This window comes from Cervus canadensis, chromosome 8 (assembly GCF_019320065.1).
Source record: "Cervus canadensis isolate Bull #8, Minnesota chromosome 8, ASM1932006v1, whole genome shotgun sequence".
NCBI lineage: Eukaryota > Metazoa > Chordata > Mammalia > Artiodactyla > Cervidae > Cervus > Cervus canadensis.
The window spans coordinates 81,006,412-81,026,633 of record NC_057393.1 but is presented as its reverse complement, the minus strand read 5'-3'; the positions used below and the strand labels follow the sequence as shown (position 1 = coordinate 81,026,633).

The 20,222-nt window shown below is 38.1% G+C and overlaps 1 protein-coding gene and 1 non-coding gene across 2 annotated transcripts in view; both read left to right on the top strand.

Moving 5' to 3' along the window:
* The window catches only part of CHRM3 (cholinergic receptor muscarinic 3), a 205,573-nt gene that overhangs the window by 24,232 nt on the left and 161,119 nt on the right, over nt 1–20,222 (top strand). The gene's annotated exons all lie outside the window — the stretch shown is intronic.
* Nucleotides 3,822–3,893, top strand: TRNAC-ACA. The gene has a single exon. It is a non-coding gene; the product is annotated as a tRNA-Cys (tRNA).

Here is a 20,222-nt window from a genome sequence, read left to right as displayed (position 1 = left end):
GTTTGAAAGCACTCTGTCATTTCAGAAGCGCTTGGAAACAGGCATGCACTGGCTTTGCTGCTGCGCTTGCAGGGACTATTAATAGGAGTTCAAGACTTGTGCTTGTATTGCCCTTTTTGTCTTAGAAAAAAAAATTCCAAGAGCTTTTGTTTTCCAAAAGAGTACCAATCAAGCCAACTGCAGCCATCTTTCCACATAACATCACTTAGCTCTTAAAACTGAAGTCAGAAGAACTGAATCACATTCCCATTAGGCAAGATATTTCCTCTGTGCAGAAGATATTACAAGATTCACACTGAATGAAGGTGGTAAATGCCTGGCTTCCCCACCCAGCCAGGGAAATAGCCAGTTCAGGGATAATGCCATGGCATTGGGTGATTCTACTGAAGAACTCAATAGCATATTATACACCCAGATAGCCACAGTCATGTGCTGGAGGAGATATAGGTATCAATGTAGACATAGATACTTTCTTGGCTTGTTTTAAATACTATAACAGGAAAAAAGGGAGTGTGTTCCAGTTTATCTCAGGGAAAATACTGAAAGTGATGTCAAAAACCTTAATGTCTGATTTTTTTTTTAAGTAATCTAATATTTTTATTTTTTTACCTGACTTTCCATACCATTTTTATTTGTTATATCCAAAACTTAGGTTAGGGGAAGGAGTGTCTGTCAACTGGTGAATAGATAAACAAATTGTGCCATATCCCAAAAAGGAATATTTCTCAGCCAGGAAAAGGAACAAACCATCAATTCTTGCAACAATGTGGATAAATCCCAAAAGCACCACACTGAATGAAAGATGTCAGACAACAAGGAGTACAGAATAAATAATTCCATTTGTATGAAATTCTAGAAAAGGCAAAATTGAAATAATGAACAAAAGGTCAGTATCACCAAAGGTTAAGGTAAAAGAAAGGAACTAACTACAAATTGGCAAAAGGGAACTTTCTGGTATGATAGAAATATTCTACATGATGACTGCAATAATGATTTAGTTGTTGTTGTGTCAGTCGATCAGTCTTGTTCAACTCTTTGTGACCCCATGGACTACAGTATGTTAGGCTTCCCTGTCCATCACCAACTCCTGGGCCTTGCTCAAACTCATGTCCATTGAGTTGGTGATGCCATCCAACCATCTCATCCTCTGTCGTCCCCTTCTCCTTCTGCCTTCAATCTTTCCCAGCATCAGGGCCTTTTCTAATGAGTCAGTTCTTTGTGTCAGATGGCCAGAGTATTGGGCTTCAGCTTCAGCATGAGTCCTTCCAATGAACATTCAGGACTGATTTCCTTTAGGATGGACTGGTTGGATCTCCTTGCAGTCCAGAGGACTCTCAAGGGTCTTCTCTAACATCACAGTTCAAAAGCATCAATTTTTCGGTGCTCAGTTTTCTTTATCGTCCAACTCTCACATCCATACATGACTAATGGAAAAACCATAGCTTTGACTAGATGGACCTTTTTTGGCAAAGTAATGTCTCTGCTTTTTAATATGCTGTCTAGGTTTGTCATAGCTTTTCTTCCAAGGAGCAAGCATTTTAATGATTAGTAATAGTGGCAAAATCATCCTGCTGGGAGACATATGGGTGCCTCTTGCAAAGGTCACCTTGCATCCTACAACCTTCTTCTTCCAGGCAGGAAATAGGATGCTCTCTAGGCCAGGAATTTTACAGGTTAAAACTCAAGTTAATAAAACTATTGTCCTTTAAAACAACAACTGGAAATCTCTTGAAAATAATACCATGAAGTGTTTTGCCTAGGATTTAAGGGGGAAAAATAATATTTCTTTTTTTCCTTACAATTGTTTACCGATTTTCAAAGCTGGAAGTTTGGAATTTTGACAAGATGTCCTAGGCTCCATCACAGCCGCTCAGGCAGGAAACCTGAGTGCTGCTTGCTCTGAGGTGCCGCTGGCTTCCAAGGAAGTTGACATTGAGGATGTTTTGACAACATGCACTGAGGCGCCGGTGAAGGTTAAGTTTAGTTAAATAAATCGTTGTTGTTTTTAAAAACGACTTCCCCAGCTTAACCTTATTACCACTCCCTGTTTTTATTCTTTCTTGATGTATTCATATATTTTCTTCTCAGTTCTTTGTGTGTGTTCTGTAAGCCATCTCATATCCTTTTAGTAAGACATCTGAGTTTGAACAAATAAAAGAATTCCATCACTGAAGCCAATGGGATATTGGCTGAATTCAATCAGTTAAAGCCTTCTTGGTGGTGGTGATGGTGGTTTGCAATTAAATAAGCCCCACACCCTCTCACATACACTTGTATTCACACACACTCACACAATCTCATATTTGCATGTCCACATAGTCAAAGATATATTTAGCTCCACAAGATAGAGTCGTGGCAGATTAGGAGGAAAAAGTAAAACTTCTTTTCTAAAAATTAAATCTAATCTCATTTTGCCTACCAGCCTCCTCTCTGCTTGCCCCTCAGGTATTGTCTGCGTGAGGCAGAGCCAGCCCCATCCGTTGTGATAGTTGTGACTTCTCATCCCTTGAGATCTTCACCCTATCACCGTCTTCTCCAGCCACCTTTGCTCTGTCCCAACCCTTCTCACTCTCCTCCAAACCCCAGGCCTCTCTTGTTCTTCTGAAGATCTATTGCATTCCAGTTTTGACCTATAGGTATTAGAGGTTAGAATTATTTATCCCTTAAGTAATTCAATATTTCTGCCTCCTAATTGTGTCATATGTAAAAGGATGTATGCGTCCTGTCTTATGAGTCACGATCAAGGTACTATGTGAGGCACCCAAAAGGCACTTCATGGTTTCAGTTAGTCGAGAACTAACGTAAAAGTTGGTTTTATAATACACTTCTGGAGTAATGTCTCTCAACTTTTAAATTTCTTCCATGATAGGATGAATCCATTTTTTTTCAGGGGAAAAAAAAAGATACATGAAAACAATTGCCCTGTGTGTTTGCCTGAACAGAATGTTACAATTTTCATCTTACTGCTTCAGCATGCATATATATTTTCATTCTTTTCTGTTTATATGTCCTTGGCTAAACTTGATAGAAGAGAAATTTCACATTAAAGTGACATATTTAAGAAAATATTTTTGTGATTTAAGTTATTTTAAGAACTGCTGCCTCAGTTATCAGTTGCTATACAACTACCCCAAATTTTAGTGACTTAAACCAATAAGCATCTATTGATGACATTTCTTTTTTTGTTGTTTTTTTTTAAGATATTTTATGTGGACCATTTTTAATGTCTTTATTGAATTTGTTGCAGTATTGTTTCTGTGTTTGTGTCTTGGTGTTATGGCCGCAAGGCTTATGCGCTCTTACCTCCCGGACCAGGAAATGAACCCACGCTCCCTGCATTGCAAGGCAAAGTCTTAACCACTGGACCACCAGGGAAGTCCTCCCTGTTGATGACATTTCTGTACTTTGGATTGGTTCCCGCAAGGGTCACTCATGAACTTGGAGTCTCTGCTGGGATCACGTGGTCCCAGATTGTCTCACTAGCCTGGCTGGACAGCTGACAGGGCTGTCTGCAGGTAGTTCAGCCCTCCTTCACTTGGCTGATGTGGAAGGATATCCTGTTTTCTTGTGGCAGTCTAGCCAGTCCAGGAGGGGAAGAGCAGAAGCAACAGACTTGGAAGTTACACTTGTCAGGACCTTCATATCCCCTTGGTCAAGGCAAGTCACAGGGCCAGTCTAGATTCAAGGAAAGAGAGGATATATACTTCCACAATATAGAGCAGGAAGTAATTTGTGACCATGTTTAATCTAGCATCTTCTTAATTTTTATTCAGTTCATTTAATTAGCAGTAGATACGCAAATAAGTCTTCCCTGGTGGACTTCCCTGCTGGCTCAGATGGTAAAGCGTCTGTCTACAATTCAGGAGACCCAGGTTCGATCCCTGGGTTGGGAAGATCCTCTGGAGAAGGACATGGCAACCCACTTCAGTACTCTTGCCTGGAAAAACCCATGGACAGAGGATCATGGTAGGCTACAGTCAATGGGGTCGCAAAGAGTCGGACACGACTGAGCAACTTTACTTTCTTTCACATGCAAATAAGAGAAATAAGATTTTCATGTTGGAAGACTTAATATTAGGCAAACCACAGGCCAGCCTGGATTCAAGGAAGGAGAGGAAGTATAATCCCATGAGGGGAAGAGCAGGAAATAATTTGTGACCATGTTTAATCTAGCATTATCTTAATTTTTATCCAGTTCATTTAATTAGTAGTAAATATGCAAATAAGAGAAATAAGATTTTCGTGCTGCAAGACTGAATATCAATGAAACAAGCATCTGGTGTCATTTTTAAATCTCTAATAAGGTTCATTCAGAAACTATGGCCCTGTAATAGTTGAAAGAAAATGAAAGAGCTTTATTGCTGTTTTCCATTTTACTGATACTTACCACCATCTAGCTCTATCTAAACCTCAAATGAATATAGAAGTTTTAAAAAGCTACAGATTTTTATAATCTATTGAAAGAGGGAGCAGTTTGGGGATATGTTGACATCTAGTCATATTTAATGAAGCCATGCCTTGGAGCCTAAAAGTAAGACCAGTCAGAAAAATAAATGACTTCTATTTAAACAGAAACTAGCAATTGTTTAGATAATGAGGATGCCTTCATTTTCTACTTATTTTATTTATAATTTGAATTCAAAACTGAAATTAGTTTTCAAAGAAAAGATACACACACACATATATATATTTACATTTAGCAACAAGTTTCTTTCTAGGCTTGAAGTGTTTAGGGAACAACCCCCTAAATCACATGCTACTATAAAATTAGCTAAAGAGGAACTTACTTAGTCCAGTGGCTAAGACTCCGAGCTCCCAATGCAGGGGGTCCAGGTTTGATCCCTGGTCAGGAAAATAGATCCTGTATGCTGCAACTAAAGATCCTTCATGCAAAGATTGAAGATCACAGCAAAGATTGAAGATCCCTTGTGCCACAACTAAGACCCAGCACAGCTAAATAAATTTAAGATATAATTTTTAAAAAATAAAAATTAAATTAGCTAATGATGAAAACAGTAACAACAGCTGCCATTTCACTAAGGTTCCTTGAGTGTCTGTTGTACTTTTAATCAGTTATCCTCTTTAATGCTAATTTATAGAAGATGGATCTTGAAAATCTATGAAATGTGCTCAGAGTTACTCAGAAAGGAGCTTGGAAACTGGGGTTCCTGACTCCTACTCACTTCTGTAAATGAGGGCAGGCATTACACCTTCTAACAAGCTTCCTCAGTCAGCATCACTGAATTGAACTTTGGTGCAAAGCTCATCCATCATGCCTGTAATAAAATATACAGCCTATAAAAAAGTGATAAAAAAAAAAAAAAACTATAGGGAAAATAGGAAAGGGAAAGGTGTGTGGAGCAGGGGTGGTGATGCAGGAGTCATTGAATCCATTTTAGATAGAGGTCAAGGAAAGCCTTACTTAGTAGATGAGTCAAAGCCTGGAGGACTTGAGGGAGGGGCCCAGTGGCTAGGGAGAAGGATGTTCTTGGCAGAGGCAAAGAAAATTGCAAATGTCCTGAGGCAGGAGTATGAATGGCTTTTGAGGAAAGAACCAGGAGGCCAGCATGGCTGGAAGGCAGCCAGCAAAGGGAGATTAACTGAGATTGGGAAGAAGGGCATGTTGGGAGGGGAGGGTTTGTTTTAGGTATTTTAATTTTCATGGATGCTTATTAAACAACCATGGGGAAATGTTGAAGAGATACATAGATAAAGAATCCAGAGTGCCAAGAGGACAGTAGGGCTGGTACCTCCCTGTGGAAATCAACAATTCATAGGGCATTTGAATCTGTGGCAACTCAGAGAGGGAAGAGAATGGCAAGCTTGTGGTAAGTTGTCCATGAAGAGATGCTCTCTGGGAAGGATCCTGAAGAAGTCACATGAGATCAAGGAGCAGAAATTGGGGAAGAGGACCGGCCAGGGAAGGGACCGGCTTTGTATGATGACGTTGGACAAGGGAAGGTTTGGAGTGTGGGAGCAATGTCGGATGTGGCCGCATGCAGGACACAGTACCTGGAGGGAAGAAACGATGTGAGAGAGGGGCTGGTTAGAGGTTAGAGAAACAGATTGGGGAGCCAAGCTGCTAACGTCTTTATAGGGCCTGCTAAGAAATTTAGTATTTGTTCTGCAACAAGGTGGGAGCCATTGAAGGCTTTTAAACAGAAATGTGACATGATCAGATGCATTGTTTAGGAGAATAACTGTCAGACTGGTGAAGGTTAAATTGGAGACAAGAAAACTTTAATTCATGTGTATAATAACTGTCAACAATGTTGAAACTGCTGGTCACACAATGTATAGGTTAAGTGCTATGGAAAGATTATATGTACCTCTTTCATGCTGAAAAATATTTCTGAAAGGACAATGTGTTTGATGCTACTTTTTTTTTCTATATCAGTTCAGTTTATATTTTTCACCTTACAGTCTAATTTAAAATGAAATTTAGAAAGCCGGTTCCAAGCACAAATTAAAGGGGCTTCTGTCTATAACAATTACAGCATCATTCTTTATCATTTCATTTTAATTTGTTTTGCCTTCCAATTAAAATATGTAAATATATTTATTTCACAGTTTATTTCACACCCATCAGGAAAACATCAACCTAGGTGCTTTATAGTTTTTAATTTAATTTTTATTTTATATTGGAATATAGTTGATTTACAATATTATGTTAGTTTCAGGTATACAGCAAAGTGATGTTACACTTTATTATAATTTTTGTTAGAGGATAATGCTGTGACTGACTTCTTTTTCCTAAAGGCCGTTCTTATCTTGACCACTGTCCTTCTAAACTTATATTGAGTACATTGTAAATATTCACATCTCTGTCCACAGGACTTTCAGGTGTCACAATTAGCTCATTATTTTTACTTGGTTTCTAAAGAAACCTATCCAACTGACTTGTGATTAAATCCCATTTCAATTGGATATGTGAAAAAAAGAAAGATGGCAATTGAGAAATGTCTTTGTTCTCTCTATTCCAGGATACCATTAGCCATGTAATGCTGGTCAAATTGCAGTATTTCATTCTGGAAAAACAATGGAGCGTTTAGCCCAAATAAAAGTTGTAGGAGCCAGAAATACGTATCCCATAAAGCTTGCTTAAAGGGATTCCTCATTATCAGACAGGAGCCTATTCTCCCTCTTGATGGAGATTGAGAGCAAAGCCACATTTCTTGCATGTCTATTCTGTGCCTGGCAACTTTCACATGAATTTTCATTTAAGTTTTAAAACACTGTGATTAGGTATAATTCAATCAAGAGGGGTTATTTGTTTTCTTTTCTTTTTTTTTTTTTGGCTGTTTGCCCTTCAGGACTTAAAGTGAAAGTGAAGCCACTCAGTCTTGTCCAACTCTGCGACCCCATGGACTATATATAGCCTACCAGGTTCTTCCATCCATGGGATTTTTCAGACAAGAATACTGGAGTGGGTTGCCAGGACTTAAAAGTCTTACTAAAAGATTAGCTTTTATTGCTCTAAATATGTCAATCCATTAACAAAATGTTTGGCTAATTTGGGTGAATAATTGATGAAATTAAAAGAAAAATCAAAATTTATTCTTCTGTGATGTAAAAAAAAGATAAATTATTTGAATTTTCCTGCATTCAAACAGACCGATTTCTACTGTCATTTTCTCATCAAGAAACTCTATAAATATCATTCATAGTATGAGTATTTTTGAGCACCTACTCCCTACTAGGCATTGTTCTGGAAACTGAATAATGTAGAACAGTAAACAAAATAAACAACAATCAGTGCCTTTTGGGAGCAGGCATCCAGTTAAAGTTTGTGTTATTTTCAATGAAAGATGTACATCAGAATGACCCACAGAGCAGTTTACAGATGCAGAGTACCTACCATCAGAATCCAAGGATGTTCGCATGCTTTATAAATTCATAGAGGATTCTGATTAGGTCCCTCAGACTAAGAGACTTTCGTAGACAGAAGTGGCACTGCTCACATTTTTCCTCCATTGAAACTGTTCTGGCTCCTCTTTTCTTATCAAAGAAGATAAGACCACCCTTTGGTCAAACATGGAGAGAATATAAGAAAATACAAGGCACAGAGTTCTTGTTTTGAGAAAGTGTGATTTGCTCAAGGTTTTAAATGCATTGATTAAATGTTGTAAATCAGTTTTACAAGTAGGATAATGTTTTTAATCCGTGAGGAATATTGATGTGAACATTATCAAAATAAGAATGAGGAAATTATCTTACTTTAATTTGAGCAGACACCTATATATCTCACTGTTTCATAAAATTGTTCTGGATTATCAGCTCTTGGGTTATCTTAAAAATCCAGGAGAAAGTGTACATACACTCACCTATTATCTGCAGTAATCTAAAATATTTGTATTGAGTATTGACTACTTTTTATTGTTAATTCTTACTTTGAAAGTCACATTCCTCATTTCTGTCTTATTTTGGTTTTCCAAATATCAATGCTCTCTTGTTATGAGAACTGAGTTTTATTGGCATTTCTTTCTAATTTTCAGCCTGATCCGTCTCCCATCCAATAGGGTGCTTTTGCTCAGCCATAATTCTCTTAAAGGATAAATCATAATACCCACCAGTCCTTGATTCTTTTTAATTCCATAAAATTTAAGAATACATGTTTTTCAGTTAATAGAATGTCTGGACAGCTAAGTAGTAAATTCTGTGCAGAAGTTGATTTTGAGGTCAGAAAAATTTCAACGATGAAGTTATTAACTAGAAGCAATTTGCATATATCTCACTTCATTGTTAGCTCAGTGTCAGGAAGGAAAGAAGGGACAGCCAGGGAATATGTGATTAGTTCAAAATGGATGAATTGAATTCATCTGATAAATACAATTAGCCGTAAATCACCAACTTCATTAAACAAGGAACAATTTGCAGAAAACAAAGGTGCATGCGAGTTTTGGTGTGCCTGTCTTTTACGTGAGCCCTTCTCTAGATGTATGCAGGATTGAGAAGGACTTGACCTTCCTGTTTAGGGGATGGCTTTCTTGAGGGAAAATTGTGTGTGTGGAACACCAAGGCTGCACTGGCGGCTCTGTGAAGGAAGTTTAAAACAGATGCTGAAATGAGTATCAGTACTGAAATGCACAGTATGATGGCTCCTCGCTAAGGTGTAGAAAAGGATTACCTGGGCCATGAGCAGGTTGTTACCAAGGCCACGGACTGGGCTTATCACTAGGCCATAGGGCCATAGGCACATTTATGTTTCACCCCTTGATGTTTGCTTTCTCTGTTAGTAAAATTTGGATTAGACACTATGTGCTAGAGAAAGGAATCGTTAGCAGTGGTGAAACTTTACCTTTTGACCCTTTACAACTTTGCAGTAGTGAAATGGGACCTTTTCTTTTTCCTTTTGGGGGACTGGTTTTGATCAGACCACTGTATGTGGCTTCATGGGACAGATAAACCCTGAAGTGGGAAAGCAGATGTGTTCGCATTATCCCTCCACACTCTGAGAGCTGGACGTGAAGTTTCAAGGATGGCTTTGTGTATTGTGTGAGCTGAGTTTCAGGGTGCTGGAAACCCATTTTAACAACAGCAACTTAATCACTAACCAGAATGGTTGTGCTGCTGTGCTTAGTCACAAAGTCGTGTCCAGCTCTTTGCGACCCCATGGACTGTAGCCCTCCAGGCTCCTCTGTGCATGAGATTCTCCAGGCAAGAGTACTGGATTGGGGTGCCATTTCCTCCTCCAGGGGAATGACCCGGGGATCGAACTCACATCTCCTGCATTGGCAGCCAGGTTCTTCACCACTGCACTACCTGGGAAGCCCAGCCAGAATGGCTGCATTTGGTTAAATAAGAATTTCTTTTGTAATTTGTAAGCAAATTAAAATTTAGGACATCCTGACCTCGGATTACAAAATAGTCCATTTAGGAAGAACTCGCTTACTCAAATGGTAAGTGGATACTTTGAGTTATAAGAATCTGCATGAATGGTACAAAATAATGTAACCTGTCACATAGAGTCTCTGTTAAGGGTTAGAATACTCCATGACTGCTGTTGAAGAAATGGTTATTCATAGATCGAATTCTTTTCAATCCAGATAATAACTACCCCATTACATCAAGTTTTATCTTAAACATCACCCATTCTGCAATACCTTCCCTTACTACTCTTCTGTGGAGCTTTCCTTTCCCTAACTGTTCTGACCTGTACTTACCTCCATCTTTTACCTGCAACTCAGCGTTAGAATCTGCAGCTTACTTGGTTAGTTGGCTGACCCAGGATTTAGTAAGTATGTGCAGGATATAAATGGAAAATAATAGATTGTCAGATATAGGTTTGAAAGAAAGTACATGAAAGGCTATAATAGGGAATTTGTAAAAAATCATACCTATGGTAAATGAATTTTCTAGGAAGTCGAAAATGATATGTATTTATTGTAATCAAATGCACTTTTCCAATTTATACAGAGATTTCTTTCTTTGATAACTTGTGTTACTGCCATCATTCAGTTAACTCTTCAGATTCCATTTTCCATGTGAGGACTTCTCATTCAAAGATTTTGTATTGCCATCACCCAAAAATGTTCTTCTTGCCAAGTATCTCCCAATGTTACATCTTATCCTTAACAAAGGATAAAGGAACCCTTTGGGATTTCTTGCTTGCATCAAAAATAATTGTGTAAAATAATTATCCCTTGAAGGAATATTCAGTGAATAATTATTGCCACCTCCTGTTTGCATCTTCTGTGTTGCTCTAAGGGAAAGCAAAGGTAATGTGTCTATGCTAAAAGTGCTAACCTCCCAGTCAGTTTCTGCAATGTAAATCTGCAATTTGCCTCGGTCATCTTGAACTAACTTGTGCTGTTAAGATAAGAACAAGTAGACATTGGACATCTAAATAAAATTCATATTGTTGGGATTCTTATAAACTTTCTTATTAAAATGCTTTTACTCATAACAACATTTCTTTTGGAAATGGACTTATGAGCCGCAGTTCATGTATATAACTAGCTAGTGTAATTCCAGAGAAGCAAAGAATTGTCAGGTTAGAAGAAAGAACACAGACAGTCAGATGCATTGGGACTGTGATCTCAGATCCACCAAGTTATTCAAGGAACCTCAGTATTCTCAACTACAAAATGGAGAAAATAGAATCTACCTGAGAATTTGTATTAAATAAATAATATCCATGTAACGTGTTTAACACTGGGTGAACCACAAACTAAGCATTGTAAAAAGAGCTGCTATAATAATATTAATGCATTGTTTTAAAGGACGCAAGAAGACACAAAAGATAATTTGTTAAAGAATCCATCAGATTCCATATATATGCATTAGTATATGATGTTTTTGTCTCTTTCTGACTTATTTCACTCTATATGACAGGCTCTAGGTTCATCCACATCACTTCAACTGACTCAATTTCATTCCTTTTTATGACTGAGTAATATTCTATTATATATACACACCACATCTTCTTTATTCATTCATCTGTCAGTGGACATCTAGGTTGCTTCCCTGTTCTGGCTATTGTAAATAGTGCTGCAGTGAACATTCAGGGACTTGAGTCTTTTTGAGTTATGGTTTTCTCAGGGTATATGCCCAGCATGTGTAGGGAATCTAGAAAAATGGTACTGATGAACCTATTTGCATGGCAAGAATAGAGATGCAGACATAGAGAATGGGCTTGTGGACACTGGGGTCGGGGAGGAGAAGAGGGGACAAATTTAGAGAGTAGCATTGACATAGATACACTATCATGTGTAAAATAGACAGCGGGAAGATGCTATAGAGCCCAGAGAGCTCAGTCCAGCGCTGTGTGATGACCTAGACAGGTGGAATGGTGGGGAAGGCTCAAGAGGGAAGGGATATATTTATACATATGACTGATTCATAATGTTGCACAACAGAAATTAACATAACACTGTAAAGTAATTATATTCCAATTAAAAAAATTTTCAAAAAAAGAGTCCATCAGGACTATGTATTAGTTAGAGAACGCTACACTGTCCTAATACAGGATCCCTGGTAGTCCAGGGGCTCAAGGAATGCAGTTTATGTATTGTTCACTTAATCCTCCTTAACAAGTGTTCAAAGTCAGCGGGTGCTATTTTATATGATCATTTTCAAAGTCTCGGTGGTTAGCCTCATTTCAAAAGCACATGGAAAGGCCACAAGAACATGGAAAAGCAAATGTGGAAGATTTGAGATCAGACATGGAAATTTCACCTCTCAGGTCCACTCAGATTGCACCGGGGGAATAAATATTCACAAAAGTATTCACAGCTGTAAAGGAGGACGGGAAAGACATGTAGCTGGGCGGCCATTTGCTTCTATGGAGGAAGAAGAGGAAGAAGTTTTCTTGAGCTCTTAGTCTCCTGTGGGAGATTGACGTTTTTGGAAGATTGGCAGGGCACACACCAGTCTTAAGGAAATTGCCTACCTTTAGCGTTTATAAGCCAGCCTGTCCACTGTTTATAGTTTTGTGGTTTCCCTTTTATTAAATGAGGGAGTGGAAATAAACGTGTTTACAGGATCGTTTCCAGTTCTTGGTATTACAGATTTAGAGAATACTGACTTTTAGCAAAATATCACCTTAGTTAAATATTTTTCCTAATTGAAAAATTACCACCAAAAATATATGATAAGTACTATGTGGATTTATTTTTCCATTCTCACATGTGAATAACATTAAGTATGAAGTTATGACAAACAACTGCCAACTTAGCCATTCAAACATTTTAAAAACAAGTAGGGTAGTATAGTCATGCTGGTTTTTCTAAGTTGCTTTTATGAACTGGAAAATCCTAAAATTCCTATGATTATCTATTTGATGTGATAATTATATTTTAAAGTATACTTTCACTAGGCTTCACCTGTTGTGGGACTCACATCCGAAATTAGAGGAGAAGAAAAGGATTAGGGTCAGGTTTAAGGTTAGACTCGTCATATTTTGGTAAAGAGAATGTGAAGTTTATGATACACATCATTTTTATTGATATTTATGTGCAATGTTAATAGGTAATGTTTTTTTAAATTCATTCTTCTTTTAAGCAGCAGAGTATTTGTTTGGAAGAAATACTTTGATAAGCTGCTTAAGCTAGGGGCAAGACTGCAAACACATAAACTACTGTGTGTAAGAGAATCATTTTTATTCTTTCTGAAATCTAGAGTGAGCATATGAACTTCTCCCAGAGATATTAGCACTTGGAATGACTTTAGATAAAAAACATAGAAATTTCTTTATAGTTTCTTTTTTTCTAAACTAAGCTTGATGAGCTATATATTTTTCTAATAGTCAGACACAAATGCATGACTAAACAACAACGGCAACATTTGTTTATTTGGCTACGCCAGGCCTTAGTCGGGGCACACAAGATCTTCAATCTTCATTGCCACATGCAGAATCTTTTAGTTGTGGCTTGTGGGATCTAGTGCTCTGACCAGAGATCGAACCTGGGCCCCTGTGTTGGCAGAGTGTAGTCTTAGCCACTGGAGGTCCCTCTTTATAGTGTCTTGAAGGTGAGAGTTATATCTGTCTTATTTGCCAGGGGGACAGCTCCAGGATCTGGAAGGGTGCCTATATCTATATCTATCACATAGATGATGGTAGATATAGACATAGATATGGATACAGATAGAGGTGCATATACAGATGATAGAGACAGTAAGTCTTCATATTTTATTGAATGAATGGATGATTGTGGAAGTTTGAGCTTCAAGGAGACCCCAGTTGACTCCGGGCTTGTATAAGCAATCTGCAGATTGGGAAGATGTCATTTACCAAGTGACTGCACTTGCTACAAACACAACAGTGGATATTTCCCCAGAGATTATTTTACTTTTTTTTTCATTTATTTTTATTAATTGAAGGCTAATTACTTTACAATATTGTAGTTGTTTTTGCCATACATTGACATGAATCAGCCATGGATTTACATGTGTTCCCCATCCCGATCCCCTCTCCCACCTCCCTCCCCATCCCATCCCTCTGGGTCTTCCCAGTGCACCAGCCCTGAGCACTTGTCTCATGCATCCAACCTGGGCTGGTGATCTGTTTCACCCTTAATAGTATACTTGTTTCAGTGCTATTTTCTCAAAACATCCCACCCTCGCCTTCTCCCACAGAGTCCCAAAGTCTGTTCTGTACATCTGTGTCTCTTTTTCTGTTCTGCATATAGAGTTATCGTTACCATCTTTTTAAATTCCATATATATGCGTTAGTATACTGTATCGGTCTTTATCTTTCTGGCTTACTTCACTCTGTATGATGGGCTCCAGTTTCATCCATCTCATTAGAACTGATTCAAATGAATTCTTTTTAGTGGCTGAGTAATATTCCATGGTGTATATGTACCACAGCTTCCTTATCCATTCATCTGCTGATGGGCATCTAGGTTGCTTCCATGTCCTGGCCATTATAAACAGTGCTGTGATGAACATTGGGGTGCACGTGTCTCTTTCAGATCTGGTTTCCTCAGTGTGTATGCCCAGAGTGGGATTGCTGGGTCATATGGCAGTTCTATTTCCAGTTTTTTAAGAAATCTCCACACTGTTCTCCATAGCGGCTGTACTAGTTTGCATTCCCACCAACAGTGTAAGAGGGTTCCCTTTTCTCCACACCCTCTCCAGCATTTATTGCTTGTAGACTTTTGGATAGCAGCCATCCTGACTGGCATGTAATGGTACCTCATTGTGGTTTTGATTTGCATTTCTCTGATAATGAGTGATGTTGAGCATCTTTTCATGTGTTTGTTAGCCATCTGTATGTCTTCTTTGGAGAAATGTCTGTTTAGTTCTTTGGCCCATTTTTTGATTGGGTCATTTATTTTTCTGGAATTGAGCTTTAGGAGTTGCTTGTATATTTTTGAGATTAATCCTTTGTCTGTTTCTTCATTTGCTATTATTTTCTCCCAATTCTGAGGCTCTCTTTTCACCTTGCTTATAGTTTCCTTTGTTGTGCAAAAGCTTTTAAGTTTCATTAGGTCCCATTTGTTTAGTTTTGCTTTTATTTCCAATATTCTGGGAGGTGGGTCATAGAGGATCCTGCTGTGATTTATGTCAGAGAGTGTTTTGCCTATGTTCTCCTCTAGGAGTTTTATAGTTTCTGGTCTTACATTTAGATCTTTAATCCATTTTGAGTTTATTTTTGTGTATGGCATTAGATAGTGTTCTAGTTTCATTCTTTTACAAGTGGTTGACCAGTTTTCCCAGCACCATTTGTTAAAGAGGTTGTCTTTTTTCCATTGTATATCCTTGCCTCCTTTGTCAAAGATAAGGTGTCCATAGGTACGTGGATTTATCCCCAGAGATTATTTTAAAGATGTTTTTTGACAGAGTAAAAATAAAGTTAACTCAATAGAAGTAAGCAGTTTCCTCTGTTGACGTTTTGAACATCATATATCATGTGTGACTAAGCTCATTCCTGCTTGATTGTAGGTGTGAAGTGGTTGAAAGAGACTTTGCTGTGTTCATTCATTTACTAATTTACTATTGGTTTTTAGTATTTGTTTATTTTATGTATTTTTTTTTTTTTTTTTTTTTTTAGTATTTATGCCAGACCTTGTGTTTATTAGCATTGTGATTATAGCTACAAACAAGGAGGGATATGATAACCTGTTCTAAATGGGTTTATAGTTCAGAGGCAAATATAGCCAAGTCACCAGGCTATTAGGTGTATGCTGACCAGGTGTTCCAGGCGAGGTTGGTAAGGTTGGGGTGGTCCAAGCAAACGTCTTTCATTTGCAGTTGTTTGTACGGAGGAAATATGTCTGATAATCACAATTACAAGATTTAAATATTTGTGTTCCATGTGAACAAATAATTTAGAACCTAAATATCTTCTGCATATTGATTTAGCAACTGTTTAATGGGAAAGTCAGTGCTGGCCTAACTTTAATCTGTTTGTTGAGATGGTGGTGGTGGTGGTTTCTACATACATTTCAGCACAGCACAAAGACTAACGCAGTTCTCAGCTGAGGCCAGTATGACCTCTCCAGAAGCCCTTTGGAAATATGTTGAGGCATTTCCAGTTCTCACTATGAATGGGAAGACTGGGCAGAGGCCAAGATGCCTAGACTCCCTGCGACTCATTACTGCAGAGGCTTGTTGTACCTGAAATGAAACTGGTTCCCCACTTGGAAACACTGGGAGAGATCAAGTCATTCTTCTCCCTTTCTGTGGTCTGAAGATCCTGCTCTAGATATCTGTCCTAGGCTAAGCATATAAAAAGGCAATCTATTCCCACACTAGGCACAGGACAGAAGAATCATATCAGAATCTGTGATGACCAATGCTTTGTTTATAAGGGTAGCTATGGTCCTGGGGTTAACCCTAACTAAAGGACTGTAACGGAGAAAAAGCATCAAAGCCCATCAAAGCAATGAGTTATGGGCTTGTCCTCCAGAGGCTTAAAGAGGCAGAAGGAAAAAGGAAGATTTTCTTTAATAATTTTCCTGATTGTGGAAAAAAATGTCCAATCTAATTCTCAGGTTAAGATCATTAATGAATTTTAAATGTGCAGACTCAAGGCTATCCTACCCTGTCTTAAAAGGATTATGGATCAGATTAAGGGACTTTTCTGTTCCATCAAAGCTTATAAGAACTTTCCTACTTTATTGAGGTAGAATTGTTTTTAATCTTGATGAGATTTATCCTTTCTTTGTTCTCTTAAAACTAAATCCAAAACATGTCCTTATCAGTGCTTCTACTACCCAAGTTAAACATTCCAGAAGACTATCTTTTTTTTTTTTTTTTTTTAAAGGAAATCTGTTCAGAATCACTGGGGATGTTGTGATCCACATTCTGAAAGGTTTCATTTACCTTAAGTATGTCAGGCAGCCCCCAGGCTTAATTTTGCAAGCCATTGTGTTTTATTTCAGTAACACAATAAAAACCTCACTTATGAGGAAGTGCCTTATCTGTGAGCCTCAAATATCTAGGACATGGTAAACTCAGGGAACAAAGTTCCTGATTTTTATGCCCCAAATGGAAAACTTTTGGCCTCTCCTGGGAGTCAATTTATTTTCAGTCTCCGTGTAGTTCTGATAAACTTAGTTACTTGGTTCTCTACCTTGCAACAGATTAGAAAATGAACAGCCAGAGTAGTTTTTAGTTCAAGTTGGGGACTGGAGCCAGAGACTGCCTATAGCCTAGGAAGGGAAAGGTAGAAAAAAAAAATGGTTTCAAACATTTGGAAACAATAAAGGACGTTCAAAACCCCATGAGTCTGGACCATGCTGTTATGTTCAGAGGAACCATCCCATCCAGGTGGTTCCTGAAGTGTGGCTAGTATCTAGCTAGGGAGAGTCATTGGTGATCACAGTAACCATGTTGTAAGAAGTGAGAGAAGTTTGTGGCATATTTTTAAAAAGTTCCCCTCAAATTTGTAATTTTTTAAATCGTGTTAATTATAAGACTAAGCTATAGTGACCTAGAGGCTTCCCTGGTGGCTCAGATGTTAAAGAATCTGCCTGCAATGCAGGGGACCTGGATTCAATCCCTGGGTCAGGGAGATCCCCTGGAATGCCATCCACTCCAGTATTCTTGCCTGGAAGAAGTCAATGGATAGAGGAGCCTAGTGAGCTACAGTCCATGGGGTCGCAGAGAGTTGGACACAACTGAGCAATTAACACTTGCACACTTTCCTAGTGATCTGGGGGGAAAATACTTATTTAGAATGTCTTATTTCTTAATAAAATTGGATGGATGGGACAGTTACATGTAAAATTCAGTTGAGAAACCTACCATTGAAAATTGGAAGAATTCAAAGCCAAACACAGCCAATTCTGTGTTTTCTCATGTCCCTCAAAGAATAGATGTGTTTCTGACCTACAGACTTCCTAATACTGTGTGTAGTTCACTTGATATGCACACTTGGATTTGTCACAGCTCACTCTCATGTGAATGGGTATGGTCAGGCTGGTTCATGCAAAGGATGGTCATTTCCTAACATTTATTAAAATGGAGGGAGAGTGCTTCTCCTATTGGGTTTGCACTAGTATGGTTAAAAAGGATTGAGGAATTGGACTGAAATTAGATGCTACCAAAGTAGAAGATAGCTGTTACATAATAACTAAAGCTTGCTTATTACATTATTTTTATGTTTTTGTTTATAACACTTAGATTAATATAATTGCATTTGCATTTGTGGAGTATGATTTCTGTGGAATCAGTTTATTTCTGAGAAAGACTAATCATTGTTGATAGAGTAAAATGCATAGACGTAAAATGTTTGTATATACTAGATCACTGTTGGTCTACTACCCAATGTATAATAAGGAAGATAATGTCATAGTTGGGCTTCCCAGGTGGCACTAGTGTTAAAGAATCTGCCTGTCAAAGCAGGAGTCATAAGAGATGCAAGTTCAATCCCTGGGTCAAGAAGATCCCCTGGAGGAGGGCTTGTCTGGAAAATTTCATAAGCAGAGGAGCCTGGCGGACTCCAGTCCATGGGGCTGCAAAGAGTCTGACGCGACTTAGTGACTGAACTTGAGCACATGTCATAGTTACTGAAATGATGATAAAACAGTGGGAGTGCTTTGAGACAATGAACAGAATGCTCTAGGGGGAAAAAATGATGGGAGGAAGGCTGACCTGTTTTCCATGTAAAGTTTTTAATTATCAAACCATCCAGTTACAGTTACCTTTTGATATACAAAGTAGGCAGCATAGGCAAATGGTTGTTCTTACCAATGTTGCCATGCTTGTCTTATTCTTGCCTGAGTTTTTGACATAATATTTCTGACCTCTTACGACACAGAGGTAAGTTTTTAGACTGTTTATGAGGAAATCCTGAGATGTAGGTTATCACATGCGTTTTTAAGCATTAGGCAACTGACTTATAATCATTGAAAAGCTATATAATTATACATAATCTAGTTAATAGAATCTAAAATAGAACATACACAATGCTTTAGCCTCATATTTCTCATTTAAGAATAAAATAACCATTTCTTTTCCTCACATGATCATATGGTGAATATTGTTCGAAAAGGACTTCGAGAATTTCAAGACAAAGGTGCTAAAAGGTTTTTCAGTACAGAAATGAATATTGTTGCAGTTCTTAATTTATCTTCCTCATTCATGAAGTAGTTTAAATTCTTCTTTATCCCAGTCTTCATCTAGTTGTTAATTCAAGAAGTGAGATACTGAAAGATCAACTTCATATGTCTTTATCTTTTCCTGTCTAGTTAATAAACATGTTATGTCTCCATTCAGTATATATTGTTGTTCAGTCACTAAGTTGTGTCCAACTCTTTGTAACCCCATGGACTGCAGCACGCCAGGCTTCCCTGTCCTTCACTATCTCCCAGAGTTTGCTCAAACTCACGTCCATTGAGTCAGTGATGCCATCCAACCATCTCATCTTTTGTTGCCCTCTTTTTGGTTTCAGTATCAGTCTTTCCAATGAATACTCAGGGTTGATTTCCTTTAGGATTGATTGTTTTGATTTCCTTGCTGTCCAAGGGACTTTCAAGAGTTTTCTCTAGCACCACAATTCAAAAGCATCAATTCTTAGGCTCTGAGCCTTCTTGATGGTCCAGGTCCCATATCCGTACATGACATCTGAAAAAACCATAGCTTTAACTATATATAGCCTCTTTTAAAATAACTGTAGGGAAGACTTCTTTATTAAGAATGTCTGAGTGGTAGATATGGAGGTACTTTTTGCATACTTGCCCAGCAGCTTTATGAAGTAGAAGTTCAATATAAGCAATCCATTTTAATCCATTGCTGCTCTGACTTTAAAGCTCAATAAACATTTGGTAAATGAATGTTGAATGTTAATGCATTCTATTTTCCCATCTCATGAAACAGACAGAAGGAAGCAGGTACCTTAATAAAAGCATCAGTGGCTGACGCACATAGTCCTGTTGATGGGAAGATGTTTAAATGCAATTCACTCTTCCTGGGTGACTCTAAGTCGGAAGCAGTCAGGTAAACTGCAAACATCTTACGTGTGGTTAAGAAATCTAAGTTAATTTGTAGAATTCAATAATTCCAAGCACTGCCCCGCGAAGTAGTTCTGGATCTTAACTGTTTGTTGCATAGATAACAATTATTGATATTGGTTTATATATCAATACCTGAGTACCTTACCCAACTCACCTGCCCTTAACAGGGATACCTGACACTGCCCAGGCTCCCTGGACATAATAGAATCATTGATTTCAGAGGAATCCTTTTCTTTCACTTGTCACTAGTGTAAGGTTAGACTCTGGCTGTGTTCCCCAAAATATTTTAAAATTAATATAAAAATTTAGCAAATAGCA